The following is a 15,066-nucleotide window of genomic DNA, read 5'->3' as shown; positions in this document are numbered from 1 at the left end:
GAAATGTAAACAAATTGACTGTGTGGTTCAGAGAGGAAAAAAAAATCAAGTGCATAAGATGGTGGAGGGGTGGCTGTTGTTCCTGAACTTGGTGGTGTGAGCTTTGAGGCACCTAAACCTCTTTCCTGATGGTAGCAGTGAGAACAGAAAAAATCTGCTTCCACTATTACACTGGCAATGCATTCCAGACACTTTGCTGTGTGTGTAAAAAAAAAACTTCCTTTATTCCTTCCTCCTTGTTTCTTTTGCAAATTATCTTCAATGCAAAGATGTTAGCAGAACTGGAGGGATTGATGTATATGCAGAGACTGACATGGCTGAGATGTTTGTCCCTGGAATGTAGAAGACTGAGAGGTGACCTCATAGTATTTAAAATCATGAAGGGCATAGATAAGGTGAATGGGCACCGTCTTTTATCCATGGGAGGTGAATCAGAAGGTAGAGAGAATAGGTTTAAGGTGAAAGTGGAAAGATTTAAAAGGCACCTGGGAGACAAATTTTTCCACACAGAAGGAAGTTAGTATATGGAAAAAGAAAGTGGGAGAAGCAGGTACAATTACAATGTTTAAAAGACATTTAGACAGGTCTAAATGCATGGGAAAAATGTTGTGGCTGGAAGGTAAGTAGCACCAAAGGGCTTGATTCCAGATGCAAAACTCTATACCCCTGTGTAAAGGTTAAAACCTTGTGTTTTTTTTTTTAATTTTTGTTAATTTTGTGTCTATCCCTTTAAGAGAGTATTGTTTGTAGTGTTACCATAGTGACTATGACATCATATGATATCTGGGTGGATGGAGAGCTTGTATCTCATTCTTCGATGAAAGATACATGAGCTCAAGACATTTTTCTTTGAATTCATCTTAATTCATCTTATTTTGTCTTATTTTATTTTATACCTGTTTAAAGTTGAATATCATTATATCATTATACAGTACGCTTTGTTCAATCATCATTATGAAAATCTCAATGCAAAGTTATGCAAAATGTTTATCCATTTTATCAACAAATTAAAGCTACTTAAATCTGCAAGTACAATGTTTGGTTTATTACATTAATAAGATAGTAATTCAGAATATTGTCACTCACATCTCTTTGAAGATGACATGTTTTGAAATTGGGAAATATTAGAACTTGGAAAGTGTTATCTATATTTTTATTCAAAAAAATTATGATTGTGAAATTTGTTTAGAAGAAAGTCTCATAAAATTTGTCTGAAAGGACTCAACTTGTTAAAAGCATTTAAGCATTTTAGCCTTAACAAGAAATCCAGATTTCTGTGAGAATATGTCTATGTTGTCTGTAATTGCGCAGTTTGAAATTGAGCCAGGTCTGGCCGGACACCTGTGAACTTGAAGAGATAAGTCAATGCTAACAGCCAGAATCTGGCAGGAAGCCCAGAAGAATGAGTTTTAAAAACAACTGATAAGAACATTTGTGTGCAGAACAGAGAGACAATTCAGCCAGAGAAATCCTCTTAAATGGACCCAGCAAGATACACATTTGTTTACAGCTCCCAGGAACCAGGAAGCCAGGGGAAGACAGGCTGCAGTATGAAGAATCCAAAATGAAGAAGAAGTCTCGTCGGGCTAAAGACCTTGAATAAACAGCTCCTCTCAAAGAACTGTTTGGTCGTGAGTTGAGCCAGCAAGGTGGACCGACGATGCTTGGCAGGAGCCAGTCAACATTGAAGAAGCAGCTTTAACTACCAAGCAAGAAGAAGACTCTGGTAAGGCACAGCAGGCCTCATTTGCTGACTTAAAGGTTAGTGGAACTGAAACAGATGAATGTATGTTGCAAAGCCCCACTGATGCTGTATCAAGTAAAAGTCAGAAGATAGAAACTCAATTAGCGGTGTCTGGAAGTTCAGATGTGTATCCTGATTATAGTATTTCCAAGGTTATGAGTATAGGAAGATCATCAGTCTTCAAAGGTATCTAGAGCAGCTTCGCGTACTTCAAGCATATCAGCTATGCATGCTAAGGTGCAAGCAGGCTTGACTACTATCGAGACACAACATGAGTGGTTGGAGAAAAGACCTGCTCTGGAAGATAAAGAAGCTATTGAGAGTAGGAGGAAGATTGGAAGAAGCAATAATGCCAGAAGAAATGAAATATCCAATTATATTAGCGAAGGAATTTCACATCTCTGAATAGATTGTTCAACATATACATTAAAAAAACAGGTCATGGTGGTTGTAATCACATGTTAACAGAATTGCACCAGAAATATTGGATACTCGGTGCTTCAAAATTGATCAAAAGAATTATATCAAAATGTGTCAATGTCAACATGCAAATGCTAAACCTGGACAACAACAAATGGCAGATTTGGCCACAAGACAGTGTTTCAGCTGATAAACCCCTATTTACATACATGGGAGTTGATTATTTTGGTCCTTTGCAAGTAAAACGAGAAGAAGTGTTGGAAAACAATACGGAGCTATTTTTACTTGTTTGACTATGAGTGCAATTCATATTGAAGTAGCATCATCATTTGATACAGACTCTTTTATTAATGTTCTTCAACATTTTATCACCAGATGTGGTCAAGTAAAAGAATGATGTTCTGATAATGGACCTAACTTACAGGAGCTCAACCAGAGTTACGAAAAGCAATTCAAAATTCGAATCAACATCAAATTCATGATGTATTACTTCAAAGGGAAACTAACTGGATATTTAACCCACCCACAGGATCACATCATGGAGGTGTTTGGGAAAGAATGATTAGATCAATCAAGAAAATACTGAATGATGACAATGTTCAGACAGTATTGTGCAAGAATGAAACTATTTTAAATAGTCATTCAATAACAAAAATGTCTGTCGATTCAAATGACATCAAGACACTTACACCGAATCACCTCTTACTTCTTAAATCTAAATCTTTAATGCCTCCGGGTCAATTTCAGAAAGAAGAATATCTTTCATTATTACAAGAAAGACAAAAATAGTCAAAAGCTAAAAGCAATTTTATATTTGGAGACACTGTAATTATCATGGACGATTCTGCACCAAGAAATTCTTGTTTGGTTGGGAAAATCATGGATTTTCAGGCAAAAAAGGTTTTGTTCAACAAGTGCGAATTACCATATTTACTTTTGTATCTGTAATGATAATTATTATATATTAGTCATTAATGTTTATTATAATAATTAGGAGCCAGAATGTAAAGGTTAAAAATCTTGTTTTTGATTTTTGTTAATTTTATGCCTATCCCTTTAAGAAAGTATTGTTTGTAGTATTACCATAGTAAGTATGATGTCATATCTCATACTATCTGGGTGGACGGAGAGCTTGTGTCTCATTCTTCGACGATCAATGAAAGATCCGTAAGCTTGAGATACTTTTTTTTAAAATTCATCTTAATTTCATCTAATTCATCTTATTTTATCTTATATGTGTTTTAAGTTGAATATCGTTATCCAGTAAGGTTTGTTTATTCATCATTATGAAAATCTCAATGTGAAGTTATGCAAAATGTTTATCCATTTTATCAACAAATTAAAGCTACTTAAAGCTGCAATTACAAAGTTTGGTTTATTGGATTAATAAGATAGTAATTCAGAATATTGTCGCTCACGTCTCTTTGAAGATTATATATTTTGAAATTGGGAAATATTAGAACTTGGAAAGTGTCGTCTATACCTTGGTTCTTATTCCTCCGCCAATGCGAATATTTCTCTCTTGTCACTTGGTGACAATATGATACATGATTCATATCCCCACTCAAATTCTTTTGTTGCCATTGAGACCCGTCATCTTCTCTAACCTATCCAAATGACTAAAATCTCTCAACTGTTTAATAACTCTCTTCACACTTTCCAAAAATGTGGCATCTGGAATGAGCCACGCAAGTATTTCATAATTAACTCAGCATGTCTTCATTGCTCTGTTACTCTTTACTTCTCTTTATAAAATCCAGATTTCCCCCTAACACTTTTGAGCACTTTCTCAATCTGCCCTGCCTCTCCCAACTGAGTGTGCGGACTTGTGCACATCTCACAATTATACTTTTTACTTTTCCTCCCACATTGCACCATTTCACATATGTCAGCAAATAAATTTCATCTGCCACTAAATGCTGACATGTTACTTAGAGAATAATTGAATGGTCATTAGCAAAGAAGGAGCTGTTTAGCCCATTGAGTTTGTACCATTTAATTGTAAAACTATCTGACTGGTCCCTATTGGCTTGCAATTTTAATTCTTTCACATCCATATCCACCTTCTTTCAGAATGCAACAAGATGAATCTGCCACAACAATTCTCAAAAGCAGTGTGTTCCAAATCATAGCCACTCATTGCACCAGCCTGCCTTTATCACCCTTGGGTTCACAATTACACTTCTTACAGTATTCAATGCCAATTTAGAAATTGTGCCTTGTACGTTGTCCAAATTATGAAAATACATTTAAGAAAAGCTGTGGCCCTTGTGCCAACTTCGAGCAACCTCGCTCTGTGCTTCCATCCAGCACTTCAAAGGATTTTCATGGATTGCAACATTTCCTTACTTTTCTCTCTCCATACTCTTAAATATTATTTCACCACCCTTTGAAGGCAAGGCTGGAATCTTTCTTTTGAATTGGTTTCATGCTGAATTGGCATGTTTGTCATTTTGAACAGCAGAGTGAATCACATTATTATGGGGCTAAATATGCATGCAAATAAGTTGGCTAACTGCAATATTAATACCAGAGAAGGAGGGGAGTTTCTGAGGGCTTTATTTACTTGTTCTTCATGTGTATATTTGTTGATTTAGTAGTGAAGTGCAACAGGTTGCCAAGGACACAGAGATTTTGTTTCATTGCATCCAGGTAAGTTCAATCAAACCTGGAAACTCCTGATTTGTATGCCTCTACAACATAAGAGGATAATGATAATTAGTTCATGGTCATACACACAAGCACAAAGGCACTGATATTCTTACTCACTTCAGGCTTCTGTACCTTTGACCTGAAGGGAGCAGCAAGAAGATATTGTATCCAGTGTGTTGGAGGCCCTTCATTTTTAATTTTTAATTTAAACATACAGCATGGTAATAGACCCTTCAACTCGCGAGTCCGTGCCACCCAAATACCCCAATTAACCTACAACCCTTGTATGTTTTTGAAGGGTGGGAGGAAACTGGAGTGCCCAGAGAAAACCCACTCAGACATGGGGAGAACATACAAAAACTCCTTACAGACAGTGCTGGATTCCAACCCAGGTCGCTGGTGCTAACCACCACACTAACCATACCACCCCACGACATTAACTGTGCTGCCCTGATGATGTTGGCTGCCTTCTTGAGGCAGTGCCTCACAAAGGTCTTCAGTGGAGGCCAAGTCATTGGGTGCAAAGGCAGAGATTGATAGCTTGTTGATTAGCCAGGACATCAAAGGCTATGGGGAGAAGGCCGGACAGGGGGTCTGAGAGGAAAAATAGATCAGCTCATGATTAAATAGCAGGGAATACTCGATGGTCTGATGGATGTGACGTTAGTGCCCATGTTGGATTTGGCTATTATTACAAGATCCCGTTATAGTAAAATTGGATTATCACTGTAAGGGATAGTATAGACAGGAGGAACTGAATGGCCAGTTAACATTTAACATTTCACACAAGCAGCATCACAAGTCACAACCCAGTGACTATTCGATACATTGGATGAACTGAGGGAAGGTTTGTCACAGTCTGTTCCAGATTTGATACATTTGCAAGGACATTGTGATTTTGCAAGGGAGAACCATTTTGATCACTGAAGAGAAAACAGGTGTTTGAAGCAGCTCTTGTGGTCAGCCATTTTTATGGAATTCAGAGCAAAGCATTCTCTGTGAATGACTGGGCCTTTTCGATGGATTGACCTGTACCAGGAAGGTCTTTTGTGAAGCAAATTGCTTCATTTTGAGTGTGACTAACAGTGAAGGTCACTTGGAGAGACCGATGGCAGGGTCTTGGAAGCTTCGTGGAGGCCGTCCGTCCAGTTTGAGTCTCGCCTACAAAAGGACCAGGAGTGTTATGACCACAGTTCGTGTGGATGGGCATTTCTTCAAAGGCAAAACAAGAATTCCTGAGTCTGTAGCAGCCGCAACTCCATTCTTCCCATCGGTTCATCATTAATTCTGGGCATCAAATTTCAAAGGCCTGCGCTTCAACAGTGAATTTGAAAGACTGAACTTTGAAGCTACTTTCTAGATATTTGCCTGGACTGTAATAGCGTGAGTATAACACACACACACACACACACACGCGTATAGTTGGGGATAGATTTAGTGTTAAGGATATTTTAAGAGTTAAGACTCTAGTTTAAGAGTAAGAAATAAAGTTGGTGTTTTAAAATTAAACATTGTCTGTTCCATTGTCTATTGCTGCACGTTATGTGTGGTTCGTAACACTATGTTTGCCACTTTCTGCAACTTTCTACTTCCTAGGTACTCTAATTCCCAAAACAGACCATGATGCAATCAGTCAGTATACTCTCCACAGTGCACCTGTTGAAGTCTGATAGAGTATACGATGACATGCCAAATCTCCTCAGACTTCTTAGAAGAGGTGTTTAGTCACACTGACCTCAGGCCAATTAATTTAGTATATCCTAAACTAAGCAATCATTATTATTAATAGCTTTTAGCTATTGAATCCTTCCCCATAATAATGTGCTACCTGAGATCAATCAGGTCTACAATTAGTACAAGAGTAGCAGTAAATTTTCTGTGACTACAGGAAATACTACACTTGCACCCACACCTCCTCCCTCACCACCCACCATTCGGGGCCCCAAAGTGTCCTTCCAAATGAAGTAACATCATGTGAATCTGCAGGGGTTATCTACTGCATCTAGTGCTCCAGCTGTGGCCTCCCCCACATCGAGAGACTAGTTGCAGACTGGGAGATTGCTTCGTTGAGTAACTTTTGTCTAGTGTCATAGCAGAGATTTTTCAATGGCAACCCAGTTCAACTCCCCGCCCCATTCCTATGCCAACGTGTCTGTACTACCAAATTAAGACCATCCACACATTGGAGGAACAACACTTCATGCTCTGATCGGACTTCCTCCAATCGGATATGGTATTAACAGTGACCTCTCTAGTTTCTGTTATTCCCCCAGCCCCATCTCAATCTTTCCCCATCCCAGTCTCCTTTCCTTCTGTCTTTCGTTCACAGAGTTATCTCTCTCCAGATCAATTCTCAGTTTTTCTCTCCTGCAATCCTATCCATGCCGTATATGGCCTTTTGGTTGTTGACCTGTGCTCCTCCCCCTGCCTTTTTATTTACGCGTCTGCATGCTTTTTCCTCATTCGTTGACGAGGGTCTCAGGTCTAAAACGTTGGTTTTATATATTAGCCTCCTCTGGATGCAGTAGGCCCTGCTGAGTTACCCTAGCTTTTTTATGTATTAACCACAATCCCAGTGTCTGCGGACTTTCTTGTTTCAGGTCATGTTGAGAGTTGGCCCCTGACTTTCTGAGTGGAATGTGACCCTCAATAGCCTTCACTCACAAAACCATGAACATGTCCAAAGTGTTCATTACTGTTTTGCCCCTAAAACATTGTTCTTCTATTTTTCTCCACTGATGCATGTTGAATTTTTCAAGCAGATTTTTTTTGTTGTGTCTTGCAATCTAATATCTGATTATTGGTCTTAACAGACTGAAGTGATGTTTAAATTGGGATACAATCAGGTGCCTGGCAGGAAGTAGCCATAGTGTAACCAGGTATCACCAACCAAATTTTTTTTAATGACATCACATGCACAGGAGGAGAAAATGACATGGCAATTTTAAATGTTTGCTACCACTAAAGCAACAGAAGTCAGTTTAATTTATTTCATGCTTCATTCATGCAGGTGGTTTTTATAAGGCCACAGTTGAAAAAAGGGGAAACTACAGCAGTCTAAGGTTCCCTCAAGGTTCTCAACCTTTTTCTTCCCACCCACATACCACCTTAATAAATCCCTTTCTAATCACAGAGCACCTATGGCTTAGGGATTACTTAATGTGAGTGGAAAGAAAGAGGTTGAGAACCACTGCTCTAGAAACATACATCTATTACACTGGACAACAAAGATTTTGCTTCCTGAACACTTGGGTATATTTTATGAATTTGGGGACTCATGAAAATAACATTAAACATGTCCAATCATGTTCCGCTTTTTAGGTATAACCTGATTTTGTGATTTCCTGTCATACTGTCTCTACTAGTATATTGCCCACAAAGCAAGCCTTTTGGTCAGTCCAAGCTTGCTTGGAAAGGTACTATACAAATGTTGTCTGAGGCTTAAATAGCATGGAAGGCATTTAAAGATGTTGTTGAGAATTTTCTTGGCAACTACCAAGCACCAAAATACATCCAGCTGATTGACGACACGCTTCAAACATAGAAAACCATGAAGTATGACATGTCACTGAAAATTAATTTGCACCTGGACTTCTTCCCTGCTGATCTTGGTGCCGTCAGTGATAAGCATGGTGAAAGTTTTCACCAGGATATTGCGACCATGGAAAAGCGAATGGAATCTATCAATCCTGGCCGACTATTGTTGGATACTGACACGAGAAGCATCAGATGCTGAGTACAATCGTAAATCAGTGGGAAAACATTTTTAGCTCAGATGAACTAATGCAATGTGTCAGTATCATTATGTGATTAAACAGGCTAAATGCAATAATTTCCAAAATTCTCTAACTTCCTACGTGATACAGCAAATCTGAAATTACCTTTGTTTTCAGCTTGCAGTTGTCTATCTTAATTCTTTTTTTCCAGGAAGCAAACCTTCTGAAAAAAATTGTTGTCCAGTGTTATTTATCACAGCAGATTTTGTCCCAAGTTAAAGCAACTTGTTGACAGATGGACTCCAATTTGTGGGTGGCTTTGGTTTACTAATGCATGAGGGCATGGAGAGACATTTGGTCTTTGAGTTGAAATGGTTGGCCACTGGGAGGTCCATTCTATTGCAGCAGACAGAGTGAAGGTGCTTAATGAAACAAACTTGCAGTCTGCATCCAGTCTCTTGGATGTAGAGGAGGCCAGAATGGAGCACCAGGTTCAGTCAATGACCCCTGCAGATTCACAAGCAGAGCATTGCTTCTATTGAAAGGATGGTTTGGGAACCCAAATGTGGTGAAGGAGGTATGGGCACGTGTAGAATTTCCTGTGATCACATGTGTGAGGTACCAAGGGGGCAATTAGTGGGAAGAAAAGCATGGAAGAAGGGGGTCACGGAGGGAGCAGACCCTGCGGAAGATGGAGAGGAGAGGAGAGGGAAGGATGAGTCTGATGGTGGGATCATGTTATAAGTGGCGGAAATTGCGGAGGATAGTATGTTGGATGCAGAGGCTCCTGGGGTGGTAGGGGAGGACAGGAGGAATCCTGTCCTTTTTATGACTACGGGAATCATGACAGATCAGTGAGAAACAAAGGAGATGCAGGTAAGGGCTGAGTTGATCGTAGAGAGGAAGGCACATTTTTTGAAGGAGGATACATACCTGCCTGTCTTGAATATTTCTAGTGATCTTAGGTAATGTTTCACTGGCTTTTGCATTAAAAAATTCTTTCTATCTTCCCTTATTTTTAGCCTGTAACCCAACTCCAGATGTCCCACCCAGGGGAAGCAACATCCTCACTTCAATCCTGTTAGGCCCTGCAAAAAATTTATGTTCCTGATAAGCATTGAACCCATTGTTACTGCTGAGTGGAATCTCTACACAACTGTTCATAAAATAGGTTTGTGCCAGGATATGTGCATTCTATTACCTCTGTCCAGTTTGTAATCTCCTGCCATCAGCTCCGCCATCAGACCCACAATGGAATGTGTTCTTCAGCTACACTTTGACTTTTGTGGAAATTAAATCAGTTAAAACAAGCACATTTCCTAAAGTAATCTCAAACAATCCTATTATTTTAAGTAGCAGAGAATCCTGGTGCTTAAGCACAAATTGCTAAAAATATTAAGCTAGTATTTTTATTCATTTCTACATTTGTAAAGTAAGTGGGTTCTGTGTGTGTGTTTTTTTTTGCTGTTAATCCTTGAATATTCCTCTGCTATTCCTCAATAACACTGTTAAAATTGATAATGTGTAGTGCACCTTTCCAATTTCCCTACCCACTCTTCTTTCATTGAGGAACTCCTGCAGTTATGTTTCCTTGATGTACATAGAAGGTAGACAACCCTGTTCGTCACCTGACACATCACAGAGGTGGCATCAATTCAGGAGAGAGATGGGCAAGAGATGCTAGCCTTACAATGACACCCATATCCTATGCACAAATTAAAAGAAAACTTTCCATGAAAAGTTCATCTCACTTAGGAGAGACTTGATAGGATGGGCTTGTTTTCCTGGAAGCAGAGGAGACCAATGGGAAGTGTTAGGATATAAAATAAAATGAGTGCCATAGGTGGGGTATGGTGGGAAAATTTCAACACAGGAGTCAAAAACCAGGGGACATAGGTTTAGCAGAAGGAATCTGAAGAAGAATTCTTTCAGAACTGGTGAATGGGATTAGTGTGGATGGGTAATTGATAACACGGTGGATGGGATTAGTGTGGATGGGTAATTGATAACTGGTGGATGGGATTAGTGTGGATGGGTAATTGATAACATGGTGGATGGGATTAGTGTAGATGGGTAATTGATAACATGGATGGGATTAGTGTGGATGGGTAATTGATAACACAGTGGATGGGATTAGTGTGGATGGGTAATTAATAACACTGGTGAATGGAATTAGTATGGATGGGTAATTGATAACACGGTTGATGGGATTAGTGTGGATGGGTTATTGATAACACGGTGAATGGGATTAGTGTGGATGGGTAATTGATAACATGGTGGATGGGATTAGTGTGGATGGGTAATTGGTAACATGGTGAATGGGATTAGTGTGGATGGATAATTGATACATGGTGGATGGGATTAGTGTGGATGGGTAATTAATAACACGGTGAATGGGATTAGTGTGTATGGGTAATTGATAACACGGTGGACAGGATTAGTGTGGATGGGTAATTGGTAACATGGTGAATGGGATTAGTGTGGATGGATAATTGATACATGGTGGATGGGATTAGTGTGGATGGGTAATTAATAACACGGTGAATGGGATTAGTGTGTATGGGTAATTGATACATGGTGGATGGGATTAGTGTGGATAGGTAATTGATAACACGGTGGATGGGATTAGTGTGGATGGGTAATTGATAACACGGTGAATGGGATTAGTGTGGATGGGTAATTGATAACATGGTAGATGGGATTAGTGTGGATGGGTAATTGATAACACGGTGAATGGGATTAGTGTGGATGGGTAATTGATAACACGGTGAATGGGATTAGTGTGGATGGGTAATTGATAACACGGTAGATGGGATTAGTGTGGATGGGTAATTTATAACACGGTGAATGGGATTAGTGTGGATGGGTAATTGATAACACGGTGAATGGGATTAGTGTGGATGGGTAATTGATAACACGGTGAATGGGATTAGTGTGGATGGGTAATTGATAACACGGTAGATGGGATTAGTGTGGATGGGTAATTGATAACACGGTGAATGGGATTAGTGTGGATGGGTAATTGATAACACGGTAGATGGGATTAGTGTGGATGGGTAATTGATAACACGGTGAATGGGATTAGTGTGGATGGGTAATTGATAACACGGTAGATGGGATTAGTGTGGATGGGTAATTGATAACACGGTAGATGGGATTAGTGTGGATGGGTAATTGATAACACGGTAGATGGGATTAGTTTGGATGGGTAATTGATAACACGGTGGATGGGATTAGTGTGGATGGGTAATTGATAACACAGTGAATGGGATTAATGTGGATGGGTAATTGATAACACGGTGGATGGGATTAGTGTGGATGGGTAATTGATAACACGGTAGATGGGATTAGTGTGGATGGGTAATTGATAACACGGTGGATGGGATTAGTGTGGATGAGTAATTTATAACACGGTGAATGCGATTAGTGTGGATGGGTAATTGATAACACGGTGAATGGGATTAGTGTGGATGGGTAATTGATAATACGGCAGATGGGATTAGTGTGGATGGGTAATTGATAACATGGTGGATGGAATTAGTGTGGATGGGTAATTGATAACACGGTAGATGGGATTAGTGTGGATGGGTAATTTATAACACGGTGAATGGGATTAGTGTGGATGGGTAATTGATAACACAGTAGATGGGATTAGTGTGGATGGGTAATTGATAACACGGTAGATGGGATTAGTTTGGATGGGTAATTGATAACACGGTGAATGGGATTAGTGTGGATGGGTAATTAATAACTCGGTAGATAGGATTAGTGTGGATGGGTAATTGATAACACGGTGAATGGGATTAGTGTGGATGGGTAATTCATAACACAGTGGATGGGATTAGTGTGGATGGGTAATTGATAACACAGTGAATGGGATTAATGTGGATGGGTAATTGATAACACGGTGGATGGGATTAGTGTGGATGGGTAATTGATAATACGGTAGATGGGATTAGTGTGGATGGGTAATTGATAACATGGTGGATGGAATTAGTGTGGATGGGTAATTGATAACACGGTAGATGGGATTAGTGTGGATGGGTAATTTATAACACGGTGAATGGGATTAGTGTGGATGGGTAATTGATAACACAGTAGATGGGATTAGTGTGGATGGGTAATTGATAACACGGTAGATGGGATTAGTTTGGATGGGTAATTGATAACACGGTGAATGGGATTAGTGTGGATGGGTAATTAATAACTCGGTAGATGGGATTAGTGTGGATGGGTAATTGATAACACGGTGAATGGGATTAGTGTGGATGGGTAATTCATAACACAGTGGATGGGATTAGTGTGGATGGGTAATTGATAACACAGTGAATGGGATTAATGTGGATGGGTAATTGATAACACGGTGGATGGGATTAGTGTGGATGGGTAATTGATAACACGGTGAATGGGATTAGTGTGGATGGGTAATTGATAACACAGTAGATGGGAGGTCCTCCATCAGCCAGCTCCCCACCATGACTACCAGCCCCCCCACATCTCCATCGGGCACACAAAACTCAAAACGGTCAACCAGTTTACCTATCTCGGCTGCACCATTTCATCAGATGCAAGGATCGACAATGAGATAGACAACAGACTCGCCAAGGCAAATAGCGCATTTGGAAGACTACACAAAAGAGTCTGGAAAAACAACCAACTGAAAAACCTCACAAAGATAAGCGTATACAGAGCCGTTGTCATACCCACACTCCTGTTCGGCTCCGAATCATGGGTCCTCTACCGGCACCACCTACGGCTCCTAGAACGCTTCCACCAGCGTTGTCTCCGCTCCATCCTCAACATCCATTGGAGCGCTCACACCCCTAACGTCGAGGTACTCGAGATGGCAGAGGTCGACAGCATCGAGTCCACGCTGCTGAAGATCCAGCTGCGCTGGATGGGTCACGTCTCCAGAATGGAGGACCATCGCCTTCCCAAGATCGTATTATATGGCGAGCTCTCCACTGGCCACCGTGACAGAGGTGCACCAAAGAAAAGGTACAAGGACTGCCTAAAGAAATCTCTTGGTGCCTGCCACATTGACCACCGCCAGTGGGCTGATAACGCCTCAAACCGTGCATCTTGGCGCCTCACAGTTTGGCGGGCAGCAGCCTCCTTTGAAGAAGACCGCAGAGCCCACCTCACTGACAAAAGGCAAAGGAGGAAAAACCCAACACCCAACCCCATCCAACCAATTTTCCCTTGCAAACGCTGCAATCGTGTCTGCCTGTCCCGCATCGGACTGGTCAGCCACAAACGAGCCTGCAGCTGACGTGGACTTTTTACCCCCTCCATAAATCTTCGTCCGCGAAGCCAAGCAAAGAAAGATGGGATTAGTGTGGGTGGGTAATTTATAACACGGTGAATGGGATTAGTGTGGATGGGTAATTTATAACACGGTGAATGGGATTAGTGTGGATGGGTAATTGATAACACAGTAGATGGGATTAGTGTGGATGGGTAATTGATAACACGGTAGATGGGATTAGTGTGGATGGGTAATTGATAACACGGTAGATGGGATTAGTGTGGATGGGTAATTTATAACACGGTGAATGGGATTAGTGTGGATGGGTAATTGATAACACAGTAGATGGGATTAGTGTGGATGGGTAATTGATAACACGGTAGATGGGATTAGTGTGGATGGGTAATTGATAACACGGTAGATGGGATTAGTTTGGATGGGTAATTGATAACACGGTGAATGGGATTAGTGTGGATGGGTAATTAATAACTCGGTAGATGGGATTAGTGTGGATGGGTAATTGATAACACGGTGAATGGGATTAGTGTGGATGGGTAATTGATAACACGGTGGATGGTATTAGTGTGGATGGGTAATTGATAACACGGTGAATGGGATTAGTGTGGATGTGTAATTGATAACACGGTGGATGGGATTAGTGTGGATGGGTAATTAATAACACGGTGGATGGGATTAGTGTGGATGGGTAATTGATAACACGGTGAATGGGATTAGTGTGGATGGGTAATTGATAACACGGTGGATGGGATTAGTGTGGATGGGTAATTGATAACACGGTGGATGGGATTAGTGTGGATGGGTAATTGATAACACGGTGAATGGGATTAGTTTGGATGGGTAATTGATAACACGGTGAATGGGATTAGTGTGGATGGGTAATTAATAACTCGGTAGATGGGATTAGTGTGGATGGGTAATTGATAACACGGTGAATGGGATTAGTGTGGATGGGTAATTGATAACACGGTGGATGGGATTAGTGTGGATGGGTAATTGATAACACGGTGAATGGGATTAGTGTGGATGGGTAATTGATAACACGGTGGATGGGATTAGTGTGGATGGGTAATTGATAACACGGTGGATGGGATTAGTGTGGATGGGTAATTGATAACACGGTGGATGGGATTAGTGTGGATGGGTAATTGATAACACTGTGGACTGAAAATCCTCTTTTCATCATTATCATTTTATGACTGAATTTGCTGCACCTTCTTATGCTGCATCTGTGATCCTGTTACAAGGCTATTCTTCTCCTACATAGA

The 15,066-nt window shown here is 40.4% G+C and overlaps 1 protein-coding gene across 7 annotated transcripts in view; it reads right to left on the bottom strand.

Moving 5' to 3' along the window:
• slc6a9 (solute carrier family 6 member 9) overlaps positions 1-15,066 on the bottom strand; it is a 292,380-nt gene that overhangs the window by 151,101 nt on the left and 126,213 nt on the right. The window contains exon 1 of one of the 7 annotated variants that reach the window (XM_069938849.1): positions 8,698-8,762. The exons of the other annotated variants lie outside the window; for them this stretch is intronic. The gene's annotated coding sequence lies outside the window, so the exon portion shown is untranslated. Of the gene's footprint in view, positions 1-8,697; positions 8,763-15,066 lie in introns of those variants that run through there. 7 annotated transcript variants of the gene reach the window in all.

This window comes from Narcine bancroftii, chromosome 5 (assembly GCF_036971445.1).
Source record: "Narcine bancroftii isolate sNarBan1 chromosome 5, sNarBan1.hap1, whole genome shotgun sequence".
NCBI classification, from domain to species: domain Eukaryota; kingdom Metazoa; phylum Chordata; class Chondrichthyes; order Torpediniformes; family Narcinidae; genus Narcine; species Narcine bancroftii.
This window is presented reverse-complemented; position numbering and strand designations above follow the sequence as displayed.